We start from the raw sequence: 18,621 nt of genomic DNA on the forward strand, positions 1-18,621 counted from the left end.
ATACTAAAAGCAACTATATGCCAATAAAATGGACAACCTGGAAGAAATGGACAAATTCTTAGAAAAGTACAACCTTACAAGACTGAACCAGGAAGAAATAGAAAATATGAACAGACCAAACACAAGTAATGAAATTGAAACTGTGATTAAAAATCTTCCAACAAGCAAAAGTTCAGGACCAGATGGCTTCACAAGTGAATTCTATCAAACATTTAGAGAATAGGTAACACCTATCCTTCCCAAACTCTTCCAAAAAATTGCAGAGGGGGGAACACTCCCAAACTCATTCTATGAGGCCACCATCACCCTGATACCGAAACCAGACAAAGATATCACAAAAGAAGAAAATTACAGGCCAATATTACCGATGAACATGGATACAAAATACCTCAATAAAATACTAGCAAACAGAATCCAACAACACATTAAAAGGATCATACACCATGATCAAGTGGGATTTATCCCAGGGATGCAAGGATTCTTCAATATACCAAATCAATCAATGTGATACACCATATTAACACATTGAAGGATAAAAACCATATGATCATCTCAATAGATGCAGAAAAAGCTTTTGACAAAATTCAACACCCATTTATGATAAAAACTCTCCAGACATAGAGGGAACCTACCTCAACATAATAAGGGCCATATATGACAAACCCACAGCAAACATCATTCTCAATGGTGAAAAACTGAAAGTGTTTCCTCTAAGATCAGGAACAAGATAAGGATGTCCACTCTCACCACTATTATTCAACATAGTTTTCGGAGTCCAAGCCACAGCTATCAGAGAAGAAAAAGAAATAAAAAGAATCCAAATTGGAAAGAAGAAGTAAAACTGTCACTGTTTGCAGATGACATGATAGTATAGAGAGAAAAGCCTAAAGATGCCATTAGAAAACTTCTAGAGCTAGTCAATGAATTTAGTAAAGGTGTAGGATACAAAATTAATACACAAAAGTCTCTTGTATTCCTATACACTAACAACAAAAGATCAGAAAGAGAAATTAAGGAAACAATACCATTTACCATTGCAACAAAAAGAAAAAAATACCTAGGAATAAAACTACATAAGGAGGCAAAAGAAAGAAATCAAAGACGACACAAACAGATGGAGAGATATACCATGTTCTTAGACTGGAAGAATCAACATTGTGAAAATGACTCTACTACCCAAAGCAATCTACAGATTCAATGCAATCCCTATCAAACTACCAATGGCATTTTTTTCAGAACTAGAACAAAAAATTGCACAATTTGTTTGGAAACCCAAAAGACCCCACATAGCCAAAGCAATGTTGAGAAAGAAAAATGGAGCTGGAGGAATCAGGCTCCCTGACTACAAACTATACTACAAAGCTACAGTAATCAAGACAATATGGTACTGGCACAAAAACAGAAATATAGATCAATGGAACAGGATAGAAAGCCCAGATATAAACCCATGCAAATATGGTCACCTAATCTATGACAAAGGAGGCCAGAATACACAATGGAGAAAAGACAGTCTCTTCAATAAGTGGGAAAACTGGACAGCTACATGTAAAAGAATGAAATTAGAACACTCCCGAACACCATACACAAAAATAAACTCAAAATGGATTACAGACATAAATGTAAGGCCAGACACTATAAAACTCTTAGAGGAAAACATAGGTAGAACACACTTTGACATAAATAGCAACAAGATCTTTTTTGACTCATTTCCTAGAGTAATGAAAATAAAACAAAAATAAACAAATGGGACCTAATGAAACTTAAAAGCTTTGCATAGCAAAGGAAACCATAAACAAGATGAAATCACAACCCTAAGAATGGGAGAAAATATTTGCAAATGAATAAACTGACAAAGGATTAATCTCCAACATATACAAGCAGCTCATGCAGCTCAATATCAAAAAACCAAACAACTCAATCAAAAAAATGGCTGGAAGACCTAAATAGACATTTCTCCAAAGAAGACATACAGATGGCCAACAAACACATGAAAAGATGCTCAACATCACAAATTATTAGTTAAATTCATATCAAAATTACAATGAGGTATCACCTCACACCAGTCAGAATGGCCATAATCAAAAAATCTACAAACAATAAATCCTGAGGAGGGTGTGGAGAAAAGGGAGCCCTCCTGCACTGTTGGTAGAATGTAAATTGATACAGCCACTATGGAGCACAGTATGGAGCTTCCTTAAAAAACTAAAAATAGAACTACCATATGATCCAGCAATCCAACTACTGGGCATATACCCAGAGAAAACCATAATTCAAAAAGATACATGCACCCCAATGTTCATTGCAGAACTATTTCCAATAGCCAGGACATGGAAGCAACCTAAATGTCCCTTGACAGAGGAATGCATAAAGAAGATGTGGTATATATATACAATGGAATATTACTCAGCCATACAAAGGAATGAAACTGGTCATTTGCAGAGACGTGGATGGACCTAGAGACTGTCATACAGAGTGAAGTAAGTCAGAAAGAGAAAAGCAAATATCGTATATCAGCGCATATATGTGGAATCTAGAAAAATGGTATAAATGATATTATTTGCAAAGCAGAAATAGAGACACAGATGTAGAGAACAACTGTATGGTACCAAGGGGGAAAGTGGTGGGGCGGAATGAATTGGGAGATTGGGATTGACATATATACACTATGATGTATAAAATAGATAACTAATGAGAACCTACTGCATAGCAAAGGCAACTCTACTCGGTGCTCTGTGGTGACCTAAATGTAAAGGAAATCCAAAAAAGAGGTGATATATGTATACGTATGGCTGATTCACTTTGTTGTACAACCGAAACTGACAAAGCAGTGTAAAGCAACCATACTCTAGTAAAAAAAAATGAAATAATGTTGTATGGAAATGTAATTGACTTGTCCAAAGTTATACAGTAAATATTGGGTCTAGGATTTCAAGCCAGTAGAAAGAACATATTTCTAACTACCGTGCTATAGTGCCCCTCGTATGTAAAGGTGAAATTAAGAGATTCCGGTTTTGGAAATTACAAGGATAACACATATAAAGTTAATAGCACAAGTCTAGCATGGGAACAAACATGGCTATCCAGTAATCCCTGCTTGTAGTGGAACATACACTTAAGAATTTTACATCTGGAAGCTCAGAAGGATACAAAGAGTGACATATATTAAACCAGAAAATAATAACAATATTACCTCTACTAGTATTACTATATCTGCAGCAGCTGTTGTTATTGCTAACAATAATAATAATAATGTGACTAGTAGCATTAATAGAAGTATATTGCCCACAAAAGGGAGAGGGGGTGTTAGTCCTAATTCCCTCCATTGTCCATTTTGGTAGTGATGTTTAAACGAAAAAATTCGCAAAATGGATGACGATCAAAATTTGATTACCATAATAGTTAAAAGCATGTCACATATTGCTTGTAGTAGGTTTAATTTGAGCATAATTTTTGATATAATGAACAAGAATTAAGCCTATTCTGTTTTACCTCAGGGGGAAATTTAGGACTAATAGGTAAAGGCTAAGGAAACAAAGTGTTGGAATTAACCTAAATAAGAATGTTCTTTTAACAAAGGTTTCAGAAAATTATAAATAATAATTTTAAAACTTGCTAGTACCGTGTATACTTTGATTCCAGTTATTTAACTGGATTCACCTGGCATGCTAGAGATAGTGTTTAGGGGATTAAGGAAAATGACATGGAAGAGATTCAAGCAGATCTTTATGATCTCTCCCTAATGTTGAAGCCACCTTCCCTAATTTCACTGACCAAACTTACTTACCGACCCACATCTCTAATACTGTAAAAGTACAAAATATTTTAATTTTTGTGTCATCAAATTAAAATAGAATTTATTAGAAAGTATAATATTTATGATATGTATCTAGTCAATCAGTAATATAATCTGAATTATTTTGCTTGCTCCAAGAGACATATTTTGAGAGCTTCTAAAAGGTGCCCTACAACATGTCAGAGAAGCACACTGGAGTCTCATTTGATGATTCTCTTGGTGAGAATCACTGTCTTCAGTTTGCTCTCAGGAAATCATGCACTCTGAATTATCTTCTACCTCACTATCTGCTCCATTTTGTGTCTTTTGCTGGAATGTTTTCCTCTCCCTGAATTCTATAATTTGGAGTGTCCCAGAACTCAGCCCCCTTTTTATATCTGTTTACACTTATCCCCAAATGACCGCCTCTGTTTGCAGCTTTAATTCCTATCTATACACTGATGGCTCCCGGCATATCCCCAGTTCCTCCCCCTCCCTTGAGCCTATCTGACAGTGACATAGAGATGTCCAAGAATCATGTCAAGCATAGCACTTCCAAAACAGAACTCTTGAGTTTTCTCCCAACCCCTTCATTCTCTCCCAGTTTCCCCCATTCTGAAATAGCTCCACTATTCATTCAGTTTATTTGGCCCAACTGAGGCATCAGTCTTTATTCTTCTCTATAATCACTATATCTTATCCATCGGTAAGTCCTTTTGACTCTAGTTTCAATGCAGACACTGACACCAAGCACATCTGATAACTCTATCATCATCCTGGTCAACTCACTGTCATCTCTCACGTTGATCATCACAGAAGACTTCTATCTCTTTCACTCACACCGCCTATTGCCAGTTTTATACACAGCAACCAGAATAATCTATTAAAAAAAATCAGATTGTATCAATCTCCTGCTCAAAAACTCCCATGACCTTTCATAATCTCTCACAACTGAGGAGGAAATCCAAACCCTTTATCACACTCTACAAGACTCCATATGATCTAGTTACTGCTTATCTCCCCGACCTCATCACATTTCAGTCTCCATCTTATTCCTCTCCAGCCACTCTGGACTCTGTCCTGTTCTCTCTGTTTGCAACACTATTTATTCCCTTAGATCTTCAAAATATTCACTCCTTTCCTTCACTCAGATCTTTGCTCAACACTACCACTTCAGAGAAGTCATCCTGTTGATTCTTTAAAATAACACCTCTACCAAATCCTCCTCTATAGCCCTTTGTCACCTTATCCTTCTTTGTCTCATAGCATTAGTTATTGCCCAAAATATATTTAGTTATTTATTGCTTGTATTCTGTCTCTTCCACTAGAACACTAGAAAAAAAACTCCAGTAGGACAGCAAGAATGTTCTTTTTGTTTGTTTGTTTTCAACACTATTATATGTCTAAAGGTTAGAACAGTGCTTGGCACATGGTAAAAATAAATAAAGGAGTTAAAAAGTAATAAGAAATTTGGTGTTACATGAACTCCTACCAGATACTACATAAAAGGCTTATGTTAATGAAAATTTGGGCTCCTAATAGTTCAAGTGGATGTTTGCTTTTCAATCCTGTGTACTTAATCCAATCCCAACTTGAGGAATTACTTGAGGTCCCAGATACCCTTGGGCCAAGAATCTCTGATATCTTGAAAATATTAGGGGTTGATCCCATTTAAATAATAAATAACTTATCCAAGCCTTTACCCAATCTTGCCCAATATCCTTTGAAGCCCAAAGCAATGGAAGGACTGATTCTATTATGGAATATATGTCAAAAAGGGATCCTTTTATTCTCTATATCAGCACCTGTAATATTCTTATGTTGCTTGTAGGAAAAAAAAAAAAAAAAAACAACACCTAAAATGTATAGATATAGATTTGTGCAAGATGTTAGTGTTATAAATAAAATGTGATCTACTATTTCTCACTGGTCCCAAACCCAAATATCATTTTATTCTCAGTACTACCTAAACCCATCTATTTTAGTATTATGTACTTGTGCTATTTCCTTCTACTATCCTTCTAAATCTCAACAGTCAATATTTATTTGCCTTATCATGAGAAAATCAACAACATGCCAGGTCTATTATACAGCAATGATTTACAGAAGCCCTCTTCTACTTCTCTCAGTCAAGACTGAAATGTTATAACATTTCTTTGTGACTTCTCTCTTTCATAATATTTAGATGGTCTTTTGTAAACCCAGAAGATAAAATTAAAATAGTTTCCATTCATTTATTAAAAGCATTAATTCAGGAGAGATATAAAGCCTACAAAGAAATTGCAATTCTACCAACAAAAGTTCATTATTGAGAACATAATATATCCCAAGAGGTAAATCCCTAAGCTCTAAGAGATTGTACATATCTAGAATTTTTCTAGATCAACTCCAAAATTAACTCTGGGAATTTTTATCACTAGCTAGCAAGGGTATTGAAGGTATTTTGTGTCAAATTTTTCTAAGACTTCATCTCATTTAGGTAATTGATCTCTAAGTCTTGAATTTTATTTAGGGGAAAATAAACATGAAAAAGCATTTGGTAAGGGCAATTCAAACTAGTTCAATGGTCAACAACCCACAACTTTAGGGTTGCCTAATTACCACATATCCTTTTGATCATTTATATTCTAGTCAGACACTAGATGTACTTTGATGGTATAACAACTGAAGCACATTCCCCTTTTTTAAGAGATATAGTAGCAGCTACAAAGCTTGTGGAATCTATGGCAGACTTAGTTCTAGGATGCCTCTTTGTTGTTTCTTCTTGCTGTACAGACTACCATTAACAGAAAATGCTAAGGATTTCACAGTTAGTCAGCTTACCTCCTATGAAATACTGTTGCCTTCCATCTTTATATATCACTATCCCTTATTATAATCCTAAACCCAGCAATTCTCCTTCCCCTACCTGAGGAAGGAGAATCCCACTGTTATCTATTGTTAGGTAACAATCTAAGTCTTTTTCAAAGCTTTTGAAAATTCTTTCGGAAAACGCTGATTTAATTTTATTTGTTGATGCTACATACTTGAAAACAAATTCTGAATATTGTCAAGCATGCTATGTTGACTAAATCAAATTAACATTATACAAAAAGGTTCTCATGTAACTTAATTCAGCTCAAGTGGCTGCATTGATTACTCTAACGTAGATTTGCCAGCCATTTGTTAAAACATTTATAAAGCACACTACTGCCCTATCTTCACACTAACACCAAGAAAAATCCTAAGACTTAAAGGTGGATCATTTTAAACTAGGAACATGTAGCCTGGCTCAGGGTCTCCACACTCATCTCACCCATTCATTAACACTTTGTTCAGTCAACAGTATTTCTTGAGCATCTACTTTATACTGTTGTTGAAAGCTTCAGAACATAAGTTTGTTTTTCCCCCAGAGTTATTGAGATATAATTGACATATGGTACTGTAAACATTTAAGGTATACAACATAATGATTTATATATCCAAATATATATTGTGATCACTACAATCAGTTTAGTTAACATTTATTACTTAATGTAATTAAAATTATTTTCCTTGTGATGAAAACGTTTAAGATCTACTCTCTTAGCAACTTTCAAATATACAATCCAGTATTGTTAACTATAGTCATCATGCTATACGTTACATGTCCAGAGTTTATATACCTTACAACTGTAAGTTTTTACCTTTAGACTGTTTTCATCCAATTTCCCCACTGCTCACCCCTGCCTCTGGCAAATACTAATATGGTCTCTGTTTCCATGAGTTTATTTTTTGCAGATTCCACACATAAGTGAGATCATACAGTATTTGTCTTTCGCTGTCTGACTTATCTCACTTAGCATAATGTCCACAAGGTCCACCCATGTTGTTAAAAATGGCAGGATTTCCTTCTTTTATTTTAATGACTGAATAATATTCCATTGCATATCTATATATACAGCACATTTTCTTTATCCAGTCACTTGTTAATGGACACTTAGGTTGTTTCCATGCCCGGGCTATTATAAAGAATGCTGTTATGAACAACGTGGTGCAGATATCTCTTCATGACAGTGATTTTGTTCTCTTTAGATATATACCCAGAAATGAAATTGCTGTGGAAACTTAGGTTTAAAGGACTATCTTGAAGATATGTTTGTTTAGCAAAGATACTAGTTTTACTTAGGAGGTATGTTTATTTGGGATGGCTCAAAGTGCCAAATGGCAATCATGGAGGAAATTATATAAGATTACTAAATCTTATCTACATTCCACTCGGCTGTGCCAACACTATGTGCAGTTCTGAACTAGGTTTAGAAAAGTGAACCCAACAAGAGATGGCCCAGACCCATGTGAAGTTTACTGAACTGTTTTCAAGTTCCCACACGGGTTGACTCATTTGGAAACTCAGAATTTCTCCCAATCTGAAGCTCATATTGTCAACAAATTGCTGGTCAGTACACAATCCCCATCCAACCTCTTGGCCTTACTCCATACTCTGTGACCAATCATGAGAGTCAGTTACATTTTCTGTAAAGAGCTCAGGATAAATTCTAGGCAAAATGCCAACATCTGTCTATCTCTTGCCGTTATTCCTGGAAATTTTCCCCCGAGACCTCCCCATTTGCTTTCCACTGGGCCTTTCATAAGCACAGAACCTACACATCTTTAAGAATATTTTATAAGGCAGTTTTTACAAATGAAAATCTTTCATGACTGTATGGACTAGATACTGATTTTTAAGCTGAATTTTTAGCTAAATAGCAATATTCCTCACTGTATCCTAGAGGTCAACAAATAGAGGACAGTAACTAATTAGGAAGTCATTTTGATGTTTTAAATGTAGTAAGTACATTATTTCACAAATGCATATTAAATTAATTCTGAATGAAAATGGAATAAAAGAGACTTTTTGAACCCAATTTAATTTAGAAATATCCATATGTACTTAAATATTATTTTACAAGTGTCTAATATTAAGTGAATGCCAGAATCAAAACAAAGCCTTCATTTGAAACTGAGAAGTATAACCTGAAATCCAAAATACGTATTCATAAAATGCATCTTTAGAATCATCTACAAAAAGAAGCTGAGGAACATAGTGAACTATGGATGGTATCCCATGATCATAATTCTCATCTTTATTTCTATTTTTAGAAAAATAACTTAGCAATTTAATCAGTATCGTTAAAATGGATCCCTATTAATTCTTCTATAACTAATAATAAGAACATTTATACATTTTGGCTATACGAAATGATTATAACTAAAATTTGTTTTAGGCTGGGCAGAGCATCTCCATTCTACACATTAGGAATATACTATCATAGCATGCACTAGGTGACAAATTGCTAAGTGGCTTGAGTATGCTCTGCATTCACTCTCCAAATTGTTATTAAAATTTTATTTCAATCATATATGTAAGGACTTTACCCTAATAAAGTAAATGGAAGTATTTCAATTATACTGGGATGTAAGACAGTAGAGACTCTGCTTTTTCTTTTGTCATCTGGGAAAGCCAGACAAAATGGAGAGAAGTATGAGGGGTAGGAAAATTTTGCTTAACTGTGTAGGAAACTGTGGTTTGGTAGTTCAATGTGCAAAGTTATATGCAACATGAGTAAAAGCATTGAAAATAGTACAATGTTTAATAGAGGTAAAATGTCTCATTTTCCCTACTTTTGCTGAGAGATTAATGGGCTAGATTTCCATGACTTTTTGGTAGTTCAGCATATGATTACTCTGATACAAATTTGCCTGGTTAAAAAGAAAAAAAAAAAAAAAAAGAGAGAGATTAGAAAAGACCTGTTTTTGCCCCAAAGCACAGGGGAAATTTAAATGTTTACAACTGAATATATTTCTTCCCTTTCATTCACAACTAGGTAGTAGCTCCATCAGTATTTAGTTGCATATTTTATCAGACAAAATTTTCTGCAGAAATAAATAGTTAAAATGCTCTTCATTTATAAGGACATTTTCAGCTACAGATATATTTATGCAAACATATATTTATACCAACAGACTCAACATTGCAAATGCCTAAATTCCACAGATGTCTACAGTATCTTTATTTTCTCAGTTACAAACATATCTCTATTTAATATTAAAGGCATAAGAATTAATTTATAATCTATTTTCCAGAATATGTTTTTGCTATGTAAGCATTTTAAAAATGCATGCTGAACTATTATTGCCTTTCATTTGATGGCAAAGTTTCCCTTTACTCTAAGTAAATGATCCTCTTTAGGTAGAAAATTATTATTTTTATGTTCATGGGGACTTAAACTGGAAAAGACTTTACACACACATAATCGTTGGCTCCTGAAGATCACTGTCATATTATAATTCCAAAGATATTTTTCCTCCCTGATGGATTAGTCCAGATGTGTCCCAAAACTGTCACAAATCAGAAAAAGGTTAAAGACTGTGTAATTTCTGTGTTGGACCCTCTGTCAAGTCATGTTTACTGTCACCAAAAGGTTAGACTAGAGAAGAAAAGAATAAGGTTGATGAATAGTGCAGAACGTGTGTCAGTGTAATGAAAGAGGTGGCAGGCACCTGTTTTCAGCAGTGATAAGCCATCCAGATTTTGTCCTGTCACTTTTAGTTTTTCAAAAGCACATTGCTTTTAGGTCTGGATCCTGAACATGCCTTAAGGCACTGGGACCTTAGAAACAAATAATTCATTAATATGTTTCATGCCAATTCTTTGAAGATGTGGTCCTTTCCCTTTGTTGATATGTTTGCCTCACTTCATTGCATATTACTATCCCCGAACCTTTTTGAGTGAACAGCTACAATTATGTTGGTCTTTTTTTATAAGAAAATGGCAGTAAGGAAAACCAGAAAACAGTGAAATTCATTTTATTACTGTTCATATGTAAATGTGCTCTAATGTAGAAGTCTTCAAAATACAAACCAAAATAAGTCAGTCTTTCATCTTTTCATATCTTGGTTAAGAATTTTTGCAAAACACAAAAATGAAAATACCTACAATATGAGAACACATTTTTATGTACAGTCATAAGTATATAGTAAAATGGTGAATTTAAAACTATGGGGTCTCTGATAGAGCTGAGCTCATTCTCACGTGATGGGAGAAAAACAGGATTGTCATGTCTATATTCCAAACAGTCTTAAGTAAATCTAAGATTTTCTCCAAATAGTTAGAGGTGATTTTGGCCAGAGATGAAGGTTAATTTTTCCAAATCTTTACAAGTGATTTTAAATCTGAGTGACTAACAAGTATAGCAGTTAGTAGTGTAGTGTAGTTAGGTATACAACTTTCTTCCTTCTAAAAAAATTTGGTTTTCTTCTAAGTGTCTGTCCTTAACTGCATTGTGCTATTTCTCTTTAATCTCTTTCTGGGATTTCTCCTTATGTCAACTATCATTGTGCAGATAATACTCAATTTATTTACATAAGCTTCAACCTCTCTTAAATTCACCAGACTGTATACTTTTCAAAAATGTATCTTATTCACCAAAGCACAGTACCTGGCACAGTTCCAGGGACAATATAGCCTCTGAGTGGGGAGTAGATTCTGAGCCAGCATCATGTTTAGAGTTAAATCTAAGTTGAAAAGAGAAGAATGAATAAGATAAAGTCTTATCCTGGGACTGGAGGATAGTAGAGCAGAGCAGGGATTTGGGCTGATTGGAGATTATAAACAGAGCTTCTACTTAGCTATTAAAAGTCAGGAGGAGTACAGAGGAGCAATTGGGCCTTAGAAAGTTACTGCTATTGAGAGGGGTGTGAGGGTGTCACACGCCATCCAATCTTAGGACTAGGGAAAGAACAGCTAATTCATTGGATTCTGAGAAAGATTAATTTCATACTGAATGTTCACTTTCTTTACCTGCAGGAAAGGAGTGGCACTCTAAAGGAATTGAAGTAACTGGCAAAGGATTGTAATACTAGTATATTTGAGTCCAAGATCAATTTAATTTCTTATTGTATATAAGTGTCCTCAAACTTCAGTCCCAGACCAGAAGCATCAACATCACTTAGGAAATTGTAAGAAATACAAATTATCAGACCTTCACCACAAACCTACTAATCAGAAAACATAGGCGTGCAGTCCAGGAAACTGTTTTTTAACAAGCTCTCCTGATGATTCTGATTCATGCTGATGTCTGAAAGCCACTGCTCTGTACCAAGCTGCATCAAATACTCATTGAAAGCCTGGAGGTTCTTAGGATACAGAGACAAATAAAACAGGAGATCTGCCCTGATGCCAGAAAGTGTTATGGGGGTTCAAAGGAAGAAAACATAAAATAATACTTTACTACTTCCATTAATTGAGCATTTACTATGTGCCAGTTGTGTTTGGGAAGTAATATTATAATCTCATTTGATAGATCAGGAAACTGAAGTGCAGTGACAAAATATAAGTGTCTAACTTTACTTAACTGGTAAGTGATAGGAATCAGAATCCTTATTCTTTGTTTCATATTGAAATGGGCATAGGTAGATCTACCATCAGATCAGGGCACAACTTAAACATTTTCACTGTATGTGATAGTTTCAGGTTATGCAAAAATGATGTCATATATTATAATGGGTTTTTTCTTCTTCACCCTATCCACTTTATTTTGTGCTAATCTGAAGCAATGTTTGACTTCAAAGCTAAGGATTAAAATCAAATTATACTGCCTCTGGTTCAAAAAATTTTGAAAAAGCTTCATGGAAAAATCTAGTGTTTGAAAATGGGTTTTTTTTTCTAGGTAAGGTCTTTTCAAACTTCAGATAAGCATTCTTTCCTAATTTTCAGATTATTTCATCCACACAAAAGGAAGCCAAGTTCTTAAAAAAAAATGAAAGCCTGAATAATTATGTAGCTTCAAGGTCAAATAAAGTGAAAACTTAATATTATGAATCAGGTTGTGAGTGATTTTTAAGTTATTACTAGTTCTAAAATGCCATTTTAAAAATCTATGACTTTCTAAAGGATGCATTCATTATTTAAAATGTAATACTAGATTTTATTTACACTATTCCACAATGTAAATCCAATTGTACACCATTTGTAACAACATATCTGTTAGTTGATATTTTAAATGACATGTCTATCATTTGAGAATTTTCCTTGCATACCTGAAAGCAGAAATATTCTTAGTTATATTCATTGTAGGCTATAATATTTAGATGCACTCTAACACTATCAGAATCTAATTAAAACAAAATTTAAGCTATTTCTGTAATTTGGAATTTGTCATATTCACATAAACATTTATCACAAATGGATATATAAAATATTATGAATACTATATATATTTCTACAGATAGTTATATAAAATGAATTATAAAGGTTGTATCCACCTCCTATCCAGCAAACTCATAATAACTGAGATTTATTATGGTTTAAGAAACAGTTCTGAATGTGGGTCATTTTGGTGAGTCTGATTTCCCTGGAATACCTTCTTCTGACCTATGGTTCCTATTTCCTACTACCTTGTGGTAATGTCTTTACTTACTAAAGTTTTATGTAGAGGTTGGTTCTTCAGAAATATACTCTTCAATATGCGAGTTATGATTGTATAACATTGCTGCCCTCTATTTCTCTAATTTAGGCATTCTACTTTGCTCTTTTTTCTTTTTGTTCCTCTGACTGGATAATTTCAAATGACCTGTCTTTAAGTTCACTGATTCTTTCTTCTGCTTGATCAAGTCTGATAGTAAAGCTCTCTATTGGATTTTTCAGTTCAGTTATTGTATTCTTTAGCTCCAGAATTCTCGTTGGTTCATTTTTACAGTTTCTCTTTGTTGATATTCTCATTTTGTTCATGTATCATTTTCCTGATTTTGTTTGGTTGTCTATCTGTGCTCTCTTGTAGCTTACTGAGCTTCCTTAAGACAATTATTTTGAATTCTTGTCAGGCAATTCATAGATCTCCATTTCTTTAGGGTAGGTTGCTATTGATTAATTTTTCCTGATTCTTTATGTTTCTTGTGGATTTGTATTGGTATTTGTGCATGTGAGGAAGAAGCAGCCACCTGTTCCAGTTTTCATGAATTGGCTTTGCAGGGAAGGACATTTACCAATTCAGCTGGTTAGAGATTGTGGGAGTTTCCAAATCCCCTTTTTATTTAATGGCTGTGTATGTTCCACTACTCTCCCCCCCTTCTCAGGGAGAAGCCTCAGAATTATTCACCTTCTCCAAATCCCACAGAGCCATGCTTTGTGCTAAGAGCCACCTACCCCTTTTCCCTTGGGCAGTGCACTGGAACGTTGGGTGTAAATTCTACTTTTCTCTCTCCTACCTGAAGGAGAGAACTCAGGATTGTGCATCTTCTTTCTATGCCACTGAGCTGAGCCAGCTGCCAAGATCATGATGGCTGCTGAAGTTCAGAGGCCTTCTACTTTAGTGCTTCCTCCATTAGACTATGAAACTGGTGTTACTGTGACATCCAAGATGATGGCAAAAGCCTTTAAAACAATATTAGACAGAAATCTGCAAATGTCCAGCACATGACACCTTCTTTTTTTATATCATTAAATATCTTCAAACAATAATAGCTCAAGATCTAAGTATTTAATCACCTCATGGTGAATATCATATGAGCTGCTCAATAAACAACTATTCATTATTTAGTTTATACACAGTATATCCATTTCATAATATTATAGGACTTTAGTTATAAAAAAGATTTTGGTCACATTTCCATGTTTATATATCAGTGCTTGTATATTCCTATCTTTCAAAAGTCATGTTTCAAATAGTACTTCATTTATTATCAATGTATGAATATTTAGTTGTTAAAATAATGACTATGTTTATATATATTTTTGGAATGGGCATATTCAAAGTTAATTTTTTTTAACTTAAAGATGTAATTTTCCAATACTGGAGAAGAGCTCATTCTTGAGGATGATGCTAGCATAGCATCACCATCATTTCATAGCAGTTCCTGCAGTTGCATATATCATGTATCTAAAGAAAATAACCATTCTCAAAGGAGCAAATTCAGGCGAATTCAGCTATTCAGAGTTATGCCAGAAATAACATTCAATTGATTCAGCTGGAGACTAGGAATACTATAGTAAGCAATGGTTTCTTCTCCTTTCTGTTAATGACTACAGTAGATAATAAGCTCCAGGAAATAGTGTGGCTTTTTAAAAATGAGTATGGGTTTTGTAAACACAGGCCTGGGATCAAATCCTAGTTCATCCATTTACTGGCTAGGGAAACTTCAGCAAATTACTCAGCTTCTATGAGTTTCATTTTCCCACTTGTCAAATAAAAAATGCTGCAAGTGTTGAGAGGATTTGTTGAGGCAATGAACATATAATACCTACCTATAAACTTCACAATTTCTTACAATCCACTCTATTTCCATGGCTTTGAACTTTACATAGAAATGGTCCAAGACCACTAGAGAGTGACTTCTTAAGGCCTATAACTCTGGAATCAGAATGTCTGCATCTGAATCCAGGCTTCAAGTCTTGCTGGCCTTTTGATTCTGTGCTCACCTCCTAGGACTGTATGAGAATTAAAGGAGAACATGCAGAAGTAAAGGGCTTAGTGCAAAATTGACACATACAAACACTAATTCAATATTGGGATTGTTATCACTGCATTCTTCATGTCTGGGCTGAAATGTTCTGCCTATCATGTGAATATGATAGTGAAATATCATATTTAGTGAAATAACTATAGTTGCTTTATTGTTAGGTATATAATTCACAATGTTGATTCTCAAAAATGATCTATGATGTTCACTGTTAACAAAGATAGCTATACATGTTGAGTATTATTTTACCTGAGACCATTATTTGGCAAGTCTTACAACGTCTCATCCTCAGAACCTGTAGTTTAAAATGGTAGGTTATTAAAGTTGCTAGATATTTTACTGGTCTGAATTCATGAAAATAAAATTTTCCAGCATGTCATTCATTACAATAGGTAGCATGCATCTCTTTCCTTCTTTCTTTCTTCCTCTCTTTCTTCCTTCCTTTCCCCCTTCTTTCCTTCCTTCCTCCCTTCCTTCTTTCCTACTTTCCTCTTTTATTCATGCATCCACTCATTTAATAAACTCTTCCATGAGAGGTCTGGAGTGGGATGTCCAGGGTATGAATCCTGGCACCAACTTAATTAATTTGGTGACCTGAATAAGTTATTTAACCTCTCTAAGCCTCAAATCTCCCTCTGTCAAAATTATATAACACAAGCATCTATTGCCAAGGATTGTTTTAACAATTAATTGAGATAGTGAAAATCCCCTTGCACAGTGCTTGGTATAAAAGCTCTGGAAATCTTAGGTATTATATGTATTAGTTTCACTATTAAATAATTTTATTATTCCTCCTTCTGATCCTCCTTCTCCTCCTTTCACTACCACCTCCACTACTTGCTAGCAATCCACTAGATGCTGGGTCTGCACTGACAGAAACAAACAAACAAAAGCAAACAAAACAAAATCATTGTCCCTGTCCTTATGGAATGCACATTCTGTGAGTAAACATATAAAATATGAAGAAACCAAATTGTAAATAGAAAATTATAATTTTTGATAATTGTTTGAAGGAAAAACACTTTGGGGAATAACTAGAGGAGGTCAACTTAGGATGTTTGGCAAGGCTCTCTGTACTTCTGTGGAAGTTGCATTTTAGCCAAGACCTGAAGAGAAGCCACAAATATAAAAAAACTGAAGAGCTTGGATGTGTAAGGCAGGGAAAGCAAATTTAGTAGATGGAATGAGAGACAGAGTGTTTGGTCTCAGACAATGCAGGATTCATAGGTAGAGAAAAATGTTGGATTTCATTTAGAATATTTATTTGAAGAATTTGTCCTTATTCTTGAAAGGATTGGGCATCTGTTGTTTATGTTATAGATTTTGCTCTTCTTTTTTATAGTCTTTAAGCCTACTGAAGTGTTTATAGGGCATTCTACTATACTGAACATGTACAAAATACAATACCTGCCACGAGAAGAGAAAGATAAATACATCAAATATTAAATAAACAATGTTAAAATCTTCAAACTGTGCATCAGTTAAGATTTTAATTTACTAAAGCTGTTTTCTTAATTCTGTAGGCTTTGTTCACAGATGGCAATATTTAAATCATGGAGTTAACATAAGGTGATAAAAGAAAAAGATCTTGGTGGTGTGATATATCCAGTAAATCAGAACTGTGCAAATTCACCAATTAAATTTGACAACTCCTTAAAAGATTCAATCCCACAGATGCAATATGACAATCCCAAAGTGGGAACAGTACATGAAATACTGCATCCTGCTCATTCACTTAGCTGTTCTTTCTTAAGGCTGCACAATCAGAATTGCATTTAAGGAGTAGACAGAGGAAAATTCAGTTAGTACACAGACACCAGATGCAAATCCTTGTCTTTGTCACTCGGAGGATGTAAACGAAAATCTTTGGATCTTAACCACTTCTTATAGCACTGTTTTTATTTCTTCTTGCCATTTTCTTTTTCATACTAAAATGTGACAGCAATAAGAGTAAACCCCTTTCAAATGATTTAGCAAATTGCTATATTTCTTTGTTTCTGAAAATAATTTCCTAAAAGGGAATTTTAAAAAAACCATAATTGTGTTTTGCTATTACCAGACAATAATCTCTGTATTTGAAAAGCTCTTTAAATTAGCCCTAGGGCTTAAATTAAACTTTCTACTAGTAGTGGTTTTACATTCTTTTCAGGTAGACACTTGTTCAGGGCTGTGACTAATTGGGAAAGCCAGATTCCTTATATTTAGAGGCCACTTGTAAGTGGAAGTGAGAAATGAATTGTTCCAAGAGCCTTCAGTTCTATTTTATTAATAGAGTAGATTACATAGATCATGAAAACAATCTTCTAATTTATAAGAGTCAATCTAATATCTTGTTAAACAAGAGTTATTATTATTGAGCTTAAACTGTTGAAGTGTGTTATACCAAAGGGCCACTTCCCACATTGAAGAATATTGCCATGAACACTAGCATGTTAACCACATGCTAATGGGCTCTCAGCAGCCTGATAAGTTATTGATTATCTCAGCTGGCATAATTCGTATCAGGAAGAGACAGCGTAGTTAACTGGAATTTAAGTTCTTTGTTTTTGCAACTTGAAACAGACTCACATGCTCATCAGTCACTTTATTCAGGGCCATGGTAATGGACAGAAGGCTTTGTCCACAGGTGAATGGGTCTTTTCAGAAAGGAGGAGTGCTGAGCACCATCAAACTCCAGCCCAGAAAATTTCAACTCCTATTGTACCTACTAATCTAAACAGTAACTGAAATGCCAGATGGAAGAGTAGTTCAAAGCCACTTCCCATTGTTCTCTTGCTAATGTGAATGATAAAATTATCCTGAATTTTGTATTTTGTTCATTTTTCCCAAGAGAGAAATAAAATGGAAAAAGATAAAAGTATATGTGATTATAAAAGCCTATGTTTGAAAAAAGCATCCACATGGTAACAGTCAGCCATATTATTTTAAAGCATTTCTATAGAAAAGATTTTCCATTGTGAATAATATTTAAATATATGCAAAAAGTAATGTTACAGAGGATTTTCCCCAGAGTTGTGATCAGTGTGATTTGTTATGTTCACTGGAAATTGGAACCCATACAACCTGTGCTTCAGCTGACACCTTTCTCCTCATATTACTCCTTTTTATAATGGGAAGAGAAATGCACATTGAAAAGTGTAAAGAAGCAACAAAATAGCTTTTAAATAAAGAAATATATTATTGTGAAGTAACATAAGCATTGAAAATTAGCAAGATTTCGTGACGCATTGCTATGTCTATTCATTTGTGGAAAAGTTTGAAATTGCTCAAAAGGGCTTGGTTTCATGTTTTGGAGGAATGGTTAAGTTTAGTGTGACAGTTTGTTAAAAGAGGAATAGTAAGAAGAAAAAGAATTTCTGTTATCTTGGTGAATA

At 34.3% G+C, this 18,621-nt stretch overlaps 1 long non-coding RNA gene across 2 annotated transcripts in view; it reads right to left on the reverse strand.

Annotated features, from left to right (window-relative positions):
- The window catches only part of LOC114486020 (uncharacterized), a 74,651-nt gene that overhangs the window by 27,568 nt on the left and 28,462 nt on the right, over positions 1-18,621 (reverse strand). Inside the window, exon 3 of one of the 2 annotated variants that reach the window (XR_003679265.1) lies at positions 11,257-11,305. The exons of the other annotated variant lie outside the window; for it this stretch is intronic. This is a non-coding gene — a long non-coding RNA (uncharacterized lncRNA). Of the gene's footprint in view, positions 1-11,256; positions 11,306-18,621 lie in introns of those variants that run through there. 2 annotated transcript variants of the gene reach the window in all.

The sequence above is a fragment of the Physeter macrocephalus genome, chromosome 4 (assembly GCF_002837175.3).
Source record: "Physeter macrocephalus isolate SW-GA chromosome 4, ASM283717v5, whole genome shotgun sequence".
Classification (NCBI taxonomy): domain Eukaryota; kingdom Metazoa; phylum Chordata; class Mammalia; order Artiodactyla; family Physeteridae; genus Physeter; species Physeter macrocephalus.